Below are 19,340 nucleotides of genomic sequence, written 5' to 3'. Positions count from 1 at the left end.
AGTAGAGAACAGACTCGGGGATATGGAAAGCCTGAGGGAGAGACTGTATGCCTTAAGTTGGACGAAAAAAGAATGCTGGCACAATGGGCCACAGAGATAGCCCAGCAAAGACGAAAGGTGTGGCACGACAAGCACCTTCGGCGAATGAAGTTTACTCCCGGACAGCTAGTGTTGAAATTCAACGGGAAGAACGAAATCAAACCTAGGAAATTCAAAATGCGATGGCTAGGGCCCTTCAAGGTACACGAAGTCAATACCAACGAGGCGATTAAGTTGTGGACGTTGGACGGGAAGGAGGTGCTAGACACCATCAATGGATCGAAATTAAAGATTTATCACGAACAGAGGGAACCTGGCCCCTCTAGTCTGGATGTTTGTCAATCTATTATAAGATAGGAAAAAAAAAGTACGGTCCGTACGACAACCGTACTGTACGGAAAAAAAATTAAAAAAAGTGGGTCCACCGTACGGTGGGACCACTGTGCGGTGGGGCCACTGGCGATGGATGCCACCGAAGGTGGTCACCCACACACCACCAATTGCATAAACCCCCGTGCAAACGGAAATAAAAAGAAAATCATTCAAAAAATCAAAAATCTCATCATTCACACTTAGACAAATTTTGGACTTTGCATTCAAAATTCCGACTGAAACTAGACCAACTCACTTAGCCTCTGGCGAATTCACTTTATTTCCAAAATTGCATCCCTCGGGAGGAAGCTCTCAAATTCAAAATTGGACTGGACTCTGGCCTGAAAACACATTAACAGAAACCCTAAGGCTTGACCCTAGTCCAGACAACTGGCATACTAAACCAAAATCCTAAAAAGCAAAGAGAAAGGCGAGCAAAAACGAGCAAAAAGAGGGGGTCCCCATTTTAATGGGGCGATGTGTGAAATGGTCACAACATCTGGCGACACCACTGAGAAATGTTGAAAAACATTTGGGAATCAATCTTTCTAAAAGAAAACTCAGAAAATCTCCCTCAACAAAACCAGGAGTTGAGAAACACTTACAAGAAGAGACCATCATATTGAGACAAAGTATCAAGTCCACAGTTACCCATGTGTGTGCAAATGCGTTAATTCCCCTCAACAAGACAATCATGGTCTCCAGGTTCCCCTGTGATAAGCTACGTAGTTTATCTGGACTCCAAAAGCATCCTGGATAGAGCCTCGCTACCAGTCAGACGTCCATAGTCCCGACGAGGTTATCGCTGCAAGCTCACGAACATTGCTCCATTGCCAGCCAAGCGTCTATAGCCCCGATGGAGTTACTCGCATATTCCCTTTTAGCCAATTTAATATTTCTTTGCCAGCTCATTTTCTTTCTTCTTTTGATTTTCTCTTTTTTCATTTTCTCATCTTTTCTTTTGATATGGCTTTTCAGTTCTGTCAATTCTTTTGGCTCGTGAGTAGTAAAACTCGCTAGGGTTTGAGGATTGCGGTGGCGCTGAAGTCAGACTTTAGATTTTTCACCGATCACAGCTTTGCCTGGAAAACACAATGACTCGGAGATTATAAGTGTGAAAAGATATAATAACTGGAGGACAAAATACGTGAGTTCAATAAGCTAATCTTGCTTCATTGCAAGTACGTCCTGACTCAAAGCTTTACTAAAAGAAACTCCCCTTGTAGTTCCAAAAGACCTCATGATTGTCCAAGTGCAACCAACAATCTAGCGGGAAGTCAGAGTGTTACATAACAAAACCACCCAATTTCAAATGGATACCCCTCAGGACAAAACAACTAACCTAAGACAAAATACCTAGACTAAGAACGAAAACAAAGCGAAAGGCAAACCAAAATGAAAGAAAAGCAAACAAACGACGAAAGCAAACTAAACTAACTATGTACAAGGGAAGGCCTTGGGCATCTTAAGATTGGAAATAATGTTTGAGATATCTCCCATTGACAGGCAATGGGATGTCTTCTCCAGTTAATGTCTTCAACCTAAATGCATTTTCTCCCAATATCTCCGAAATTTGATAAGGGCCTTTCCAGAGCTTATCAAACTTGTCATGTTCTCCTCTTTTCTCGTGTGCCTTGTCCCAATATAGGACAAGATCTGAAATCCGGAACGCCTTGACTCTAGCTTGTCGATCGAACCATCTTTTCACCACTCCTTGGTGTTTTGCAAAGTTTTCTAATGCTTGATCTCTCTTTTCTTCCAGATTCATTAATTGCGTCAATCGGGCTTGAACAGCATCGGTGCCTTCCATGTACTCCTGAATAAATCTCAAAGTCGGGATCCTGAGTTGCATGGGAAAGACTGGATCTTGGCCATAAACCAGAAAATAAGGTGAAATTCCTAATGCGTTCTTGGTCCTGATTCTGTCTGCCCATAAGGCGAATCTTAATTGGGTATGCCATTCTCTCGGACTTCTTTCTAGCAACTTCTTGATAACGCTGAGTAAGTTCTTGTTGGTTGACTCAGCTAACCCATTACCTTGCGGATAATAATTTGATGAAAATTTGAGATTTATTCCATATTCAAAAGCCCAATTCGAGAATCTCAATGATGTAAATGCCGAGCCATTGTCGCAAACCAATGCATAAGGACATCCAAACCTTGTGATTATGTTTTCCTCCAGGAATTTGATTACAACTTCAGTGGTGCAAACTTTGAGTGCCTGTGCCTCTGACCATCTGGTACAATAATCAGTAGCTGTGATGATATACTTGTGTTGCGCCGAGGATGCGGGATTGATGACACCAATAAAATCCATCCCCCATTTGGCAAATGGTCTAGCTTCAATCACTGGATTCAGTGGCACAGCAGGATTTCTTTCTCTAAAAGCTGCGACTTGGCATGTGTGGCAAGTCCTGATATGATTAAATGTATCTTTGAAAAGTGTAGGCCAATAATATCCTGCCCTTAGGATCTGGTGAGCTGTAGCAAGGTTAGCTCCATGTCCGGTTCCAAACTTGGAATGAAAATGTTCGATTATCTGTTTAGCTTCATCTTTGCCAACACACCTCAGATATATTCCTTCATGATTTCTGCGATATAGAACAGATCCTTGAAGCATGTAATGTTGACACTTTATCCTTAGTGCTCTTTTCTGCGTGGGTGTCATGCGAGCAGGACATCTGTGATTAAGCAAGTATGTCACAGTATCTTTGTACCATTCATCAGGGGTGACATCCTCTAATTCGTAGATTTGCTGGACTAATCCTGGTCCATCAATCGCCAATGTCTGCGCCAAAGCTTGTCCTCGAACAAGTTTCATGGGCTGGATTTCAATATCAAATTCTTGGATAATGGCGACCCACTTACCTCTTCTTTCTCCTAATTCATTTTGCATGAGAAGAGTCTTGACTGCCGCATCAGGCACTATTGCATAAATTTTGGCCCTCAGGAGGTAATGTCTAAATTTCTTAACGGCCTTTACCAGTGCGTATGCTTGTTTTTCAATGTTGGGATATCGGAGTTCTGCATCTTTCAGTGGGGTGCTCATAAATGCAATTGGATTCTCATCCCTTTCTTCACTTCTCTGGGTGAGAATGGCGGCACAAGTGTAGTCAGAAGCGAAGGAATATAGATAGAAGGGCTTGAGATAATCTGGACTGATCAATACTGGCGCTTCTATGATTGCCGTTTTTATCTCCTCAAATGCCCTTTTGGCTTGTGGGGACCATTCAATCTTTGCGTCCTCCTTCAGCATCTCATTCAAAGGTCTGACAATCTCGGCAAATCCGGTAATGAATTTTCTGACAAAGTTGATCTTGCCAAAGAATAATTTGAGTTCCTTCTTACTAGCCGGCAAATTGATAGTGGATATAGCTTTTACTCTTTCAGGATCGATAGAGATTCCTCTTTCTGAAATAACATGTCCTAAAAGTTTTCCTTCTGTTACTCCAAATATGCATTTCTTCGGATTGAGAGAGACACCATATCTTCTGCACCTTTGGAAGACTCTTCTTAAGTCGTCCACATGATCTTCTCTTTGCCTGGAGAAAACTGTGATGTCATCCATATATATAACAATACATTTTCCAATTAAGTCCCTGAAAGCGATATCCATGGCTCTTTGGAATGTGGCCCCGGCATTGATAAGTCCAAAAGGCATTCTCTTGTATGCAAATGTTCCCCATTTGGTGGTAAAGGCAGTCTTTAGTCGATCTTCGGGCTCGACCAGAACTTGGTTATATCCCAAATATCCATCTAGAAAAGACATCATCTGTGACCCATTGACAATCTGCAATACTTCATCCAGTGATGGTAGCGGATAATTGTCCTTTTCTGATGCTCGGTTGAGATTTCTGAAATCAACACACAATCTAATCTCTCCATTTTTCTTTCTGACAGGAACCAGGTTGGCGACCCACGTCGAATGTCTTACTAGGAAGATGATCTTGGCTGAGAGCAACTTCTTCACTTCTTGGTATATCAGGGGTTCCAACAAAGGATTAACCGGTCTTTGTCTTTGCCTGAATGGCTTGCTTCCTGGCTTCAAAGGGATTGTGTGAGTAATAATTGCAGTGTCGTAAGTCTTGAGATCTTCATAACTCCACGCAATGACATCTGGGAAATCCCTCATGTTTTTTAGGATTCCATTTCTTTCAGTTGCTGTGCAAGACTTACCAATAAACACATTCTTAGTTTGTATATCATCACCTAAATTGATTGTGTCGCACATGTTTCCCTCCATGCTGTGGTTCTTCATCTCCTTCAATTTGTCGGGATCAAAAATTCTTTCTAATTCTACCATTCCCTTTGGAATAGTGTTTGTCTTTAAATTCAAAACTCCTTCGGCATCAAATTCTGCTTCTCCCACTTCTTCATCAATGACCTGGGTTAAGAAGACATCTGTGTTGGTTAAGAAATCCAGGATATGCTTGTCATCTTCGAAAACTTGAAAATTGGTGATGTTATCTGGGACCGAAGGGACTGATACTAACTCAACTGTGAATTTCTTTAATCCTTCCATTGCTAATGGTATCAATGAACTGGCAGCCTGTGCGAGGGAATTAGCCACTTGATTCTGATGTCTGTATATAGAATTGATGTTGAAGGCCTCAAAACTTTCAATGAGGTCCCAGACTCGGTTTCTGTATCTGGTCAATCTTTTGTCATGGCAAACATACTGCTTCCTGATTTGCCTTATAGCTATTTCTGAGTCTCCATATACTTGCAGTATTTTCGCCCCCTTTTTGATGGCTAATAATAGTCCATGAATCAAGGATTCATATTCAGCTACATTGTTGGTGCAAGGAAATTGTAATCTGTGAGCGGCGAGGTAGGTTTCTCCCGTTGGGCTAATCAATTCATAACCGGCTCTAGATCCTTGTTTAGACTTAGATCCATCGAACCTTAATGTCCATATTGCATTTTCTTGATTTTCTGTTTCTTGGTCTTCCTGACTTTCAGTTGATGTATCGGATAAGGTTTCATCTTCCACAAAACTCTCGGTCTCCGAATCTTGAATTTCTTCTAAGATCAATGTTTGTGGGGCTCTTTTGTATACTTGTTCTAATGCAGTCTGACATAAAGCACAAGATAGTTCTGAATGGACGGCATTGTGAATTCTACACCAATTTGGAAGGAGCAAATCCCGGACGGATGCTAAGTTACCAAGTTGCACACTTTGCTGTATGTTTCTATGTACGAATCTCCTGAAATTTTCAAACATTCCATCATCTTCTTGGTCGGATCCTTGATCACTTTCGACGACAATTTCAGTAGATTCCATCACTTCTTGCTGGCCATCTTCATCTCGTATGTTTTGTATCATCAGGATTTCTTCCACCTTAGGCTTGTATGTCCCTAGGTCGGATTCTAAGAACAGAACTTCATTGTCTTCCCCATATTCAGTTATCATGAGTCTCAATCTTGGAGTGCTATCGATCTTGATTTGATTTGGGACTCCTCTCCATGGTAGCCACATGTGTGCGAAATCTGTCGACACATATCCATTCAATTTTCGGGACCAATCTCTACTCAGGAGCATCCCATATGAATCAGGAATATCAACCACCGATATGTCTATAAAATTCTGGACTCTTGGGTCGGCAGCCAATTGCATGTGAATATTGTTCAACTCGCCCATGACTGGAACTTCTGTCTTGTCTAGCTGGGTGACCTTTCTTTTGGTAGGAGCGGGAGTTATACCTAGTCTTTGACAGACAGCCAGGGGCATCACGTTACTGGAAGCTCCTGAATCATACAGGCAATTGTGTAATAATTTTCCGAAAATTCTAACTGATAGCAGGAACGGGGCCGGTTCATCTTTTCCTTGGGAAAGGCCTGAAGAATCCCCACTGTGTTCTTGATGTTTCACTTCGTTAACCTTTGAATGATTGTCTTTTACTAGACTCTCTTCTTTTGAGTGATCTGCTTTGTTTGAAGATTTCCCTTTCTTGACCACATCTTTCTTAATTGCGACTTCCTTTTCTGGAAGATTCTGGCTAGTGGCGAGGCCTTCTTTGATAGTAGGTTGAGTTTTCTTAGTCTCGCCCCTTTTGAGTAATACCTTTCCTTCCAACATATCTTCCTTTTTGGCTGAGAAGGTTATGCTCTGGACCATGCATTCATTTTGTTCAGATTGTCCTTGGTCATTGGCTTCCTCTTGAGTCACATTGATAGTAGCTTGAGCTCTGTTGGTCGCGTCCTGAACATTTGACCTTACTGTACTAGACTCACTCAAACTATTGATCACTGCATCTTTGATTTCTGAAACTTTGAGCAACTCGTAAAGTGGTAGACTAACTTTTACTTTCTTGAGTTCCTCTAACACCAACATGGCCAGTCTTTTCATTTCATTGCCCACGGGGGGTGTAATATTCCTCTGTCTGTATTCTTGCGTGTTGTGTGGATATTCTGGATTGTTGCTGGCCTGGGGATCGGGAGGAGTAGAGAAATTGTTCGGAGGAATTGATGTAGTTAGGGGCTCTTGATTCCTCTGATTTCTGTGATAAACCCTTTGGTTCACACCTCCCGAAGATTGGTGAAAAACCTCCTTTATCCCTTCAACTAGGACACTGTTGTTCAATGGTGGAAAATAATACTCTGAGTCCTCAATGGGTCCATTTGCAGATGCAGGTGGGAACTGGGAACCTGGGGGTACCATCGGTCCATTAGCCGATTCTGGTGGGAATCTCCCATTTCGTGTTTGATTAACTTCTTGTGAATACTTGCAGCTTTCAACAATCATGGCTTGACCGTACTGCGTGGTTGGGACCATTTCGTATCCTGTCGTGGGCGGATTTTCGGGTGGATCAGTGCTACGCATCTCTTGTTGGAAAATGTCGGCCGCGATCTTGAATTCAGGACACTGTAACTCAGAGTGTTGATTTGTATTATGGAGTCTACACCAACTGGACAAGGCCGCCTCTGCTAGAAACACTTTGCTGGTAGAGGGACTTTCTTGATTCTGAGAATTTGGTGGATTGTCTAGTGGTGTCACCACATTTCCATTATTGGGAGCCGTATTCCATGGTCTCCTCTGGAAGCCTTGGTTATTATTTCCTTGATAGTTGTTTCTGAAACCTTGATTGTTATTTCCTTGGAAATTTTGATTAGTCGTATGTTGGCCATGATTGATCCTTTGCATACTTTGGAGTTGATTATTCTGGTTCCTTAGGTGAGTTACTTCGGTTGACAGCCTTTTGACTTGTTCAATCAACTCTTTCATTTCATCCTTTTCTTCCTGTGTTCTTGACGAGCTTGTGGCATTTTGCAGGTACACAGGTTGTGCGGGTGGAGCTTGGGAAATCGGAACTCCAGGGTGAAGGACCAACTGGTTTGTCGGCTGTACGTTCGAGTATGTTGCTTGCGGAATCGGATTCATAATTGGAGTCTGGTTAGCCAATGCCATTCCAACTGCCTACATCTGATTTGGTGCTGCGACAGGTCCCATGTGTAGTAATGGCCCAGTGATATTCTATCCCATGTGCTTACTAACTTCAATAGCCTTTGCATATGCTGCGTTTAGATCATTTGGAGTTGGATGTGTCCTTACAAACATAGCAGTGAGATGGTCCAAAGCTCCGTAGTAAATTTCCCTTGGGTCCGCAATGAGATAAGGATGCCGTAACATTGTATATGCGCGGTGAAATCTGTTGTTGAAAGAAGTGATGGGCTCATGTTCTCTCCTTCGGACTTCCACAAATTGTCTATACAACTCAGCTGGTGTGGTTGGTATACCGAACTTTGCAATGAATGCATCTTTCATTGCGTCCCAAGTCCTGATTGACCCTGTAGGCAAGCGAACGAACCAAAAGTATGCCTCTTCTCCCAATGAGTAGGGGAAAAGCCTACATGCTACATCTCCATATTCAATTCGTCTGTTACGAAGAAGTTCCTCGAACATCTTGATATGATCTTCTACTATGCGATTGAAATCACTGACATTGAACTTGGAACAGAAATGCTCTGGATTTTTTGGCATATCATGATAAACTGCAAATTCCAATGGTGATGGATTGTTGATTAGCCAAGTTGCGTCATTAAGCACATGAGGAGGAGGAGGAGGAGGCGGAGCCTGGTGAGCCATCGTACTCTTCGAGGTTTGAGAATCTGAAGCAGGACTTGATGAACTGGCTTGGCCCTTTGTCTGAGAGATTGCCTGGATACTTGATTGGATTGCCGCCTGTACTTGTTCTTGAAGAACTTGTGATGACTCCGGAGATTCCTCTAGTCTTAGCTCAAATTCCTTGGGAGTGTCCTCTCTTTTGACTCGTTTCGCCTTTGAAGTAAACTGAAGTTCACTAAAGTTCTTGATGCCTAGTGTTGACCTCAATAATCTTTGATGTTTCTCTGGCGAGAAAGAACCAATGCGATCCAGCGTGAAGTCTTGCGAAGATTATTGTGGGTTCCTTTGATTACGAAGCTCTCTAGCTGCGACCCTTTGAAGTTCCTCGGCTCTATCTTCTTCTTGTTCCAAGATGATTCTGACTCTGTTATACTCAACTTCACTTCTCCTTACGTTCCACGCTAGATGATTCAATCCTGAAACGATATCTTCTTGAGTGTTGCCTATCTGTAAATTTGGTTGTACTACTTGATTCAATCTTTCATGTGGCAACACCATCGTGATTCATGATCATGTTTGAAATGTATTCTTCCCCAAAATTTTCGGACTTCGGATACTAGGCCCCTCCCTTTAGCGCCAATTCTGTTGACGTGTATTTTGTACACAATCATACACAGAATAAAATACCCAAAGGCATCTTATCCTCTCTTGAATAAAGTCGCTAACTGTTGAAGATATCGCAAGAAGGATCAGTTAGGATGACTCCAATGTTCTTTTTAGTAGGGTCTCTACGTGTGGATAAGCACCAGTGGTCGTTGTGATTGCTGTGTCATCAAGGGGCCTTACGTCGCCGAAGATTTTGCTAAACTAAACAAGCTTTTCAAAAAAAATATCAAAAGGATAGGGTTTGCAAGAGGTCTAATCTAGTCTAACCCTAAGAATGACTCAATGTGGACAAGACTTGGTGAGATTCTACCAACTTCAATATTGCCATAAATTAACAACTCAATTGAAATTGATGCGATCTTCTAAAGTAACAAATGATTTTTCAATACATCAAAGATCAAGGACACTATCACGAAGGTACATATCCAAGATACAACAACGATTGAAGTTTTTGGCGATTCAAATATCTCCAGTCGACCACGCAAGGCGTTCCTACAATCAGCAAGAAGCTAGTGGTTTGGAAAGCGAATCCTACCAAAGATCAAGTCCAACACTTTGTCCTTCGAATTAACACACTACTTTGATTGAGAATGATTCAAGAAAAATGAACAACCATGAAGATAACCAAGAGGATTGCAACAAAACACCATAACTTCAATATTTCATTGATCTCAAAGCCATCATGCACAACAATTGTTTGAATTCCTTTCTCAAAACTCAATCTTGCTACAAAAGTAAATTGCTTCTAAACTCTAATCTCTCTAATACATCAATAATCTGATCTTCTAATTTTCTAGTTACAAAAAATGAAAGAAATGAGGGTATAAATAGCATCCTCAATTACAATGAACGGTCCAGATCGAAAGAAGATCAACGGCCAAGATTATGACACCTAAACCCTAATTAGGGTTTTATTACAAAAGTTCCCCTTTTATTGCACAACATTAAATGCATAGCCAATTATTAAATTTGGCACGAAAATCTAGGAGACATAAACCAATGACAATTAAGGTGCCATGTCATCTATAACAATCTCTCATCTAGAATCTTATTCCCTTTCCAATGCTCCTTTTTAGCATATGCAATGAATCTAGACACGATTCCTTCGATCTCAGCAATTGGAATCTCGGGAAGATTCTTCATTCTCTCTTCCAAGTGGATGACCTGATCAAATGCCTGGAGAAGAGCAGCGTCCCAACCAGGTTCAAGTTCCTTAGTCTTTTCAATTAGCAGCATGGTAGCAAACATCTGGTCCCGTTGCTCATCTGTGATAACATTTGCATCCTTGCAAAAGATAACCTTGATTCTATCCTCCAATTCTTGCAAATCCACATCTGTCTCAATCTCGATCCTCCTGCCAAGAATGGTACGTAGTACCTCAAATACTCTGTCCTGGATCGGGTGGATAACCTCCTCAACATGGCTACATCTAGTACTGATATCCTCGAAGAGAACTTCCTTCATCTGGAGTAAGGTTGACCACTGAAGTAAACTGTGAGGTCCTCCATCCATGATCTTTTCCTGTGCTAAGACCTTCCTCGATGTTTGTCTGATTACTTGCAAGACAGGAACGATAACCTCTTTGGTATGAGCAAAAGCAGCTACTGTTATCATCAAGTTGTGGATGATCTCAAGAACCTGGATAGCCCTATGAATAGTCTTCATCATCCTTGTTGCAAATTCTATGGCAACTGTATGGGATTTGTCCATCCAAGTGCTCATATGCTGGACCAAACTCCTGAATCTCTCTGCCTCACTAATTGATTGAAGGGGAAGTGCCTGTACGGGTGATCTTGCTGGATCCTGACGTCCCAAAGGCTGATTGAGATGGCTGAAATATGTTCTCCATGCACCAACTTCTCTCTCAAGCTTTCTATTTTTCTCCATTTCTTCCCTAAGCTTATCTTTCAATGCCTCAAACGAATCGGTGGCATCATCTAGTGTCTGCTCAGCTGTGGATGGACCTAGCTCAAATGTCTCTATATCATATTCTTCTGCAAGGATCTCACCTTCATACTTGTCCACGGCCGATGTAGCTATCTGCAATATTCTGGATCCAGTCTCATCTCTAATCATCTTGGACATCTTGGTAGCTTTTCTCTTCTCTGTCACTTCCTGGGAATGTCCAACAAGGCTCTCTAAATCAATTACATTGTCTTCGTCCTCGATCACAATTACCTTCGTTAATCTTTCCTTCAACCAATCTGGGATGGCGGATCTTGTCTCTTTAACCTGTATTTCCTTGAGCAATTCTTCTTCTCTGGGAGGAGATGTTACTTCATTATCTTCCCTATCATCATGCAACTCATTATCTTGGAGAGATCCACCTGGTGACCTTCGAGGTGCCTGTCCTTCTTTATCATTTTGTACCATTGATTCCATGGATTCCTCTATCTCAGATGTCCTCTTCTCTTGTCGAGAAGATGTGCCGGATGAACGATCTCGGTTGGCCTCTTGCTTCTTCTTGGAAGATTCTCTCTTCTCAGGTCTCTCTTTCCTCTTCGAGCCTCTTGGACGGATATTGCCTTCACTTGCACTTCGAAGGTTGCCTTCACTTGCATTTTTGGGATTAGGATTGCCTTCACTTACACTAGCTCCACCTTCGGCGGGTTTCTCTTCCAAGGTGAAAGTCATAGCTATGCCTTGCTCTCTCAACTTCTGATGCTGCACATCAACCCATCTGCGAGTACAAGACAAGACTAGAGCCATCAAAGCATCTAGATCCACAACCTCGGGCTCATTCCAATCTAACCTTACTGATTTGCTTTCTCGATCATAGGATGACTGGAGATGTCTGCCACTGTCCTGAGCTTGGTCGGCCACTCTGTAAATCTTGCATTTCCTAATGAAATCCAAAGGCAATCTAGAATGCATCTTTCTTTTCACTTCAAGATCGTCTAAGAGATTCATCATAAAATCTTCTATCTGAAACTCATGCTTAAATTTCCTACCGACTGTCTCCTCTATATATCCATGTGGATCAAAGCTTTCTCTCAAAGCAAAGAATGAAAAAGAATACAAAGCTAACTCCTTCTCTGCGTCATCCATGGCTAAAGCATTAGGACATACCTCAACTGAATTGCCTAAGATGATAGGTACAGGAACTCCATTTCCATGTCTGTGTCTGAATGCCTTCGCATAAGCTGCCAACTGTCTTGTTACCTCAAGTAACACTATTCTGTCTGTCGGATATCTCGGCAACATGTATGGAGGTGAAGGACATCCATGGACTCTGATGTAAGTAAATTTCGGAAATTGGATAAACCAAGCACCGTACCTCTTTACTAGTTCCTGTGCATCCTGAGATAATCTATTGTGAATCCCGCCTTGCAACGTCCTGGTGATGTTCATCGTGAAGGTATCATTAACTAACTTGTAGTTACTTCCTGGTGGATGATGCAAGTGAACATAGGAATCACAAACTCTGACCTCGCCGGGTCCTCTTCCAATCACTCCTCTATGAGGTAGTCCTGCGTACTCAAAGCTCCTAATCAAGGCATATATGACATATGAACTCATGTGGAAGGACTTGGTAGCCTTGAGTCTCCTTAACTGTACGTCCAAGCAATGGCTAATCATTCTAGCCCAATGAATTGTTCCTTTTCCCTGAACTATTACCTGGATAAAGTAGAACATCCACTTCTCAAAATAGAAGGCTTGAGGAGCTCCTGTGACTCGGTTGAGCATTGTTATCAAATCTCTGTACTCCTCCTGGAAGTCGATCCTGTGTGGTGTGTTCGGGATCTTGCTCAGGCGAGGACGACTCTTAAGTAACCAGTTCTTGTTGATGATGCTTAGGCAAGCATCTGGATCATCTTCGTATATAGACCTGGCTCCTTCTATGCTCTTGTAGACCATATCTCTGTGCTCTGGAAGATGGAAAGCCTCACTTATAGCTTCCTCTGAAAGATAAGCTAAAGTGTTTCCCTCATTGGATACGATCGTCCTGGACTGTGGATCATAATGACGAGCACACTCAATCATCAACTCATGGCACTGAATTGCTAGAGGGAAGCCGGCCACCTTAATGATGCCACTCTCAATTATCCTCCTGGCGACAGGTGATGGCTTGCCAATGTAAGGGACCTCTCGAAACTTCTTCGTGCTGAAGTTGCCCAAGTTGGTATCTCCAATGTTGCTCCACTTAGACACGATCTTGGTCTCCAGTTCCTCGTTCTTTTGATCTTCCTTCATGAGAGCTGGACGACTGGTGGATGCTCCCGCCTTCGGGGTCGCCATTGTAATACCTACACAACATTTCATAATAAGAACTAGATTTTGCAATGCATAACATAGATTAGATCAAAGATTAATTTTAGGAAACTTCATGATAAGTCCTTGAGTTATCATTTCCTAAACAACGATTGAGCTATGATTATGCTGATGAATGTGTTAATGAATGGCATCGTGTATGATTGGGCCGCGTTACTCGCAGAGCGCATGTATGAGTTTTTGACACTGCAGGATCGTACATTCTATATGCCTCACTACGCTATAGGGTTGTTCCTGGAGGCCACGGGGGAAGCAGTGCCCGAGGAAGAGTTGGAGTACGGCCACAGGGACCGTTGGCAACAGGTGAGCCTCCAATAATGTATTGGAGGCACTTGGACATTGGGCACTCTTCCGCGAAGTGGAAACGGGCGGTAGATACGGCCTCGGCCTCAAGGGAGCCTGATAGCGGGAGGGATTCCAGCAATACGGAGGATTCAGAAGCGGAAGATGAGGAGGACGATAGCAGCCGGGCGACGAAGGAGCCGGTACGAGTCCTGTTTGCCCCACCCCTGCTACCGATGGGCACGCCTATGCCATCATCTGGAGTGGGCGGCCCCTATATTTCGGCCTTCGGGCAAAGCCGTACGCCTGTTACACTTGGTCCCCTCCAGCAAGAGCACCAGGGAGCATCATCGGGCCCAACCACGACGGCACTTACCGAGGACATGGCAAAGTCAGGGACAGAGGAGTCACCGCATCGGGTAGTGGTCGCTGAGGAGCAGGGGCTGATGGAGGTGGTGAATACCGAGCCTCAGGTGCAGTTGGACGTCGTGGGTAGCGACGCAGTGGTGACTGTTTCTGCTTCCTTGTTGGAGGAGCCGACGACAGCGAACCATCCCCCAGTCGTAGAGATGCGTACCGACCTCGTGGCTATGCAGAGCTGGCTCACACAGCGGTTTCAGATGACATTGGCACAACTGGAGGGAGCTGTTGTATTCTCACCGTGTCGAGAGACTAGAGCGGAGGTAGTCGACTTGCACAACTCATCGGGCGAGGCACATGGACTCGTAGTTGGGAACGAGGCAGGGGAGGTCACCTCTGGGCAAGCGCCAGGGGATGGTACACCTTCGGTGGCAGAGGAGGTACCTTCACAGCAGGATGCGGTTGTGTCCGTTCCACCAGAGACTTCACAGCCTTCGGCGCAGACGGGGGAGGATATTGAGACCTATCTAGCTGACATGGCTGACATGGTGACGAGGGGTAGGCAGGTGGTGGCCGCTGCCCAAACGCAAGTATTGCAGCAAGTGGTGGTGGAGCTAGAGCAGGTCTTACAGTTTATGCGAGTGGGCTGCCCGGCAGCGTTTGCTACCTGCTTTGAGTCTCAAGGTTGGCCGACTACTGAGACAGAGGAGATGCTCCAGGCTTGGAGGCTGCGTCAGCCAGAGTCGGGTGATGGCAGTTGTCCGCGAGATCGAGCAGGTCTATCGGGATGCCTATTATACATTGAGGTGTACACAGCAGGAGTCTGCGGTCCGCAAGGCTGCACAAGTAGCGTTGGAGAAGGAGATGGCTAGTCAACAGGCCTCCTGGGCAGCCGAGAGGGCGCAGTTGTTGGCACAGCTTGAGGTGGCCCGCGCAGAGACGGCTGAGACCCGGGCAGAGATGGCCAAGGTAGAGATTCGTCTGGCGGCTGAGTAGAGTGTGAGGAGCCACGTGCAACAGGAGTTGGATGCCGTCAGTACCGAGAGGAGTCTGTTGTAGACTCGGTTGGTCTGCGCGACGGAGGCAGCGGATACAAAAGAGGAGTTGCTGGAAGCCGCACACATGGTGGAGACAGCTTTGGAGAAAGTATTGGTGGCAGAGCGAGATGTGACTGTACGCACTCAACAAGTGTATGAGCTCCGCGCCCGTTCGGCGGCCCAAACATGGGCATCTCAGCCTTCTGTTTCAGGGATGCTTCCTCAGCCCCCTCCCTAGTTTTTCTGATATGTATATAGTCTAGGTTGCATGATCTCCATTTTTGTTGTAAGTCGCCTGGAGACGACTTTTCTTTTGGGGGGGATGATGTTAGCCACATTATTGTATACGGGAATATGACTAGTTAATTAAGTTGTAATTGGGTTTGTTAGTTGGCAGCCGAGCGGTGGTAGTTGCGGTGCGACGGTTGGCACTCGCACCCCCTCGGTATCTTTATATACTTCAGAATGTAACTTGCAACACACGATTATGAATGGAATAATATCTCTTATACTTGTCTGATATCTATGGCGTTATTATTCTACATTACGTGCTTTATGTTTTAAGTTATTCACCCGAGAGGGCAAACATGAATATCTTCTTTTACAATATTTGTAGGCACCAACCTACTGGAGGAACTAACCCCTAACACTGTTTGTGAGCACCAACCCACTGGAAGCACCAACTGCCAAATCTGATTTTGTGAGCACCAACCCACTGGAAGTACCAACTCCCACTTCTGAAATTATGTGAGCACCAACCCACTGGAAGCACCAACTCCCAAATCTGAATTTTGTGAGCACCAGCCCACTAGAAGCACCAACTCCCACTTCAGAATTCATGAGCGCCAACCCACTTCACATAAATCTGATTTTCCACCTTGATAATGTTTCTTTAACAACGGATAATGGACAATTTGATTTTCTCAAATCTGCATATATTCCTTCCTCACATGCATATACTCTTTTTCATAAATCTGCAATTATTCCTTTCACAACTTATCTTCTTTCATTCACAAATCTGCATATTCTGCTCTTTTCAATTCTTATCATAATATTCTTCTTTATCTACATATTGCACACTTCACACACATGTCTGAGAACTCTTTATTTTCTGAGTTATGATCTCAGATTTATTCTCTCACACACAACTCACACTCAACACACATCATATTTATCTGAAAGTTCTTTTCTATCTGAAATATATTTTCAGAATTACTCTCATGTATATTTTCCTCTATATCAAATCGACTCCCTTCATATATCTTCTATTACTTAGAGATGTGTCCTTTGGAGTAGATACCTCTTAGATGAGACACGTCCTTTTTAATTCAAATTATATTTAACTTCCTCCTAATCGCACCTTTTGGATATTAACAAGATATTCTTTGTTTGTTATCTTGAATAAATCAAGTGATTTGTCCATTCTTTTAGCCACGTGTCATGTCTTAACAAATCTTTGTTCCTTTATGTAGTTGGCCCATTTATTCTCTTCATTGCATAACCCATACTTTTAATGAAATCACTTCCCTTGTATAATTGTTGTATTATGGATATTTATTTTAATACTGAATATTGAAGATCACTCTTAACAGATCACTGTGCCATTCCAATCACGGCATATTCATATAATCATTTTCTAATGCAAGTTGTACTTCATACCACGACCTGGGCATGGTTATTATCACTGTCTCATGATCTTTACAGATTCTGTAACTTATTAACCATATTAGCCATGGCAACAATGATCGCTGTTCATATTCTCCTCATAATGAATACATACCAATTGATATGCCCGATATATACCACTTTAATTTATCACCGATTAACTAAGAGTATATTATCATTTTATTCAAAACTGTCCTCCTTCCATTAATACGTTTCAAATATCTCTCCTTATATCATTTACTATCGCTGAGACTTTCACTGATTTTTAAGCTTTCTTTGCCACGTACCATATAGAGAATGCTTCATATTATATCGCTGTTATTAATCTGATCATGCTGCTCCAATAAATCTTGATGAAGACCCAATGCTGATGTATATTAGTGTATTAAGCTTTGCCGATCATGATGATGTTCCACGTATGTGTGAGAAAAAAATGAATCACTGCCAATGATTTAATTAATTAATTGTTGTCTTCTATCCTTCTCCAATCTTCATCAATGTCTTTTATTAAATCCTTCACAGCTGTCTCAAGAACTTCACATGTACTACTAGATGCTGGATATTTGAATTGCATCATGTCTTTTTCTAATTTGATTGCTCCTTTATACTTCTCAATGTTTGACTTGGCTATTATCGAATATACCAAACACAATAATTGTCATATACTTATTGCTTACTAGGTCCCACATTTTCCAAACTAATTGCTGACAAGGTCATGTTTGCTGACTTGTTTTGACTTTCTAAATAATATCTCTGCCTTTTGGTAAAGCAATCACTCTCTACATATGAGTTTATGATGTGCTTTCTGATTTATGCGATTACAATAACTCGTTCGATTCAATGCTAATTTGAGACTATACTCTTTTCTGAGACTATACCGTTGTCTGTATATATATATATATATATATTTGCTGTCTCTATATATATGCTGCTACCTGTTGTGCATTTTGCAACACATCCCCATCCTTTTGACAGGGACCCCCATTTTGCTTGCCCTTCGTAGAAGGAGAAGAAACTATCGAAATAAGTTCAGTCAAGTCAAAGCCCTCCATGACCAATAATGCGTTGAATGTGGGTCATTTGTGCTACAAGATTTGAGTGTCTTCCTTCAGACCCCCTACAAATCACCAAAATCCCCATGTAGGAGGGGATAATCCTGAAAAGTGGAGAAACTCGACATTTTTGTGAGTTTTGTAAAGTGCGACGAGAGACATTTCGACTCAGAATGCCGTGGTAACAGGGAGGTGTTCATAACCAAATCGTGCCATTCACTCGCTTAGGCCGAAAATTATTTTCAAGTTTGCAAAACCTGTTTAAGGCCAGCAACTTAAAGCACAAATCGGCCTCTAAGGCGGATTTTCAACTTCAACAAAGGCACAAATTGGCCTCCTAGGCCGAAATGTGAGAAGGTTCGTGCAAAAGGGCCTCAGAAACCGAAAATAGAACGAAATCTCGCAAAAAAAACCTCGAATGGCCGAAGTTGCAAAGGGGAGGTGTTTTAAAGTGAAATCTCTCACAACACACAAACTGCTCGAAATGGGAGAGATAGGGTATTTTTATAAAACAGTTGAATAGCCCGAAAATGATGAAGAATTTCCAAATCGCGCTAAACCCAAAGCCGTGCATTCTCTCCAAAATCCCGACTTTGCAAAATGGTCTAAAAGGCCGAAAGGCCCAGTTCAAAAGGTCGCGCGTTTTCCTTTAAATGGACGAGATCGTGAGTTCAATGTGGAGGTGTTTAAGTTAAGATCGCGCAAGACATTAGGGCGTCAAAACGCCAAAAGGAACTTCGGCATTTTAACCCATTTCACCGAGTGAAAGGCTCAGAGAATGAAAATCTCGCAATTTGGCTATAGAGGCCGAGTTTTGGCCTAAAAGACGGGGGGGTGTTTTAAAATACAAGGGACCAAAATTGTATATTTCACTCGAAACCCGAATTCGGCACGATGCCTCCACTTTTCCTCTGAAATTGCCAAGTTTCACAGAGATGAGAGAGGCATTCGATAAGAATTTTCCCTCCTTCATTCGCTGGAAAAGTCGCCCAAAAGGTTGAAAAAAACAAAAGGGGCTCAAGTCGCACGATTAGGCCACAAGAGCCGAAAATTTCAAAAAACCTAAGTTTGCATTCTAAGCTCATGAGCCAAAAATCATCTTTTAGCCGAAACTAGAGCTAAGTAAAAGATCGCACATTTCTTCAATTAGGGCCGAGTTTGCAATGCGAAGTCGCCCAAATTTCCCCAAGGCCCGAAATGAAGGGAAGAGATTTTAAAATATAAAGTCATCATGTTCACTCAAATTCCCTTTAGAGCCCAAATTCCATGAAGCAAAAGGGGGCGTTTAAAATTAAAGAGAGAAGTTCGCTTATTTTGAGTAAAATACCAAATAAGCTCGAAATGAAGGAAAGGAATTTTAAAACATAAACCCAAATCGTGCATTTTCCTCCAGTTGGCTGAATTTCTTCTCTAGAAGTTAGCCGTTTTAAGTCAAAACAACAAGAAGTTCGCACAAACTAAGAGCAAAGACCGAGTTTCATGAAACAAAAGGGGGGGATAGAATTTTAAAATGAAAGCTTGTGAATTGCC

The 19,340-nt window shown here is 42.7% G+C and overlaps 1 protein-coding gene across 1 annotated transcript in view; it reads right to left on the bottom strand.

Annotated features, from left to right (window-relative positions):
- The window catches only part of LOC131060257 (fe-S cluster assembly factor HCF101, chloroplastic), a 329,698-nt gene that overhangs the window by 129,381 nt on the left and 180,977 nt on the right, over positions 1-19,340 (bottom strand). The window lies entirely within an intron of this gene.

Source organism: Cryptomeria japonica, chromosome 1 (assembly GCF_030272615.1).
Source record: "Cryptomeria japonica chromosome 1, Sugi_1.0, whole genome shotgun sequence".
NCBI lineage: Eukaryota > Viridiplantae > Streptophyta > Pinopsida > Cupressales > Cupressaceae > Cryptomeria > Cryptomeria japonica.
Note: the sequence above shows the minus strand (reverse complement) of the source record. Positions and strands in the feature narration are given on the sequence as shown.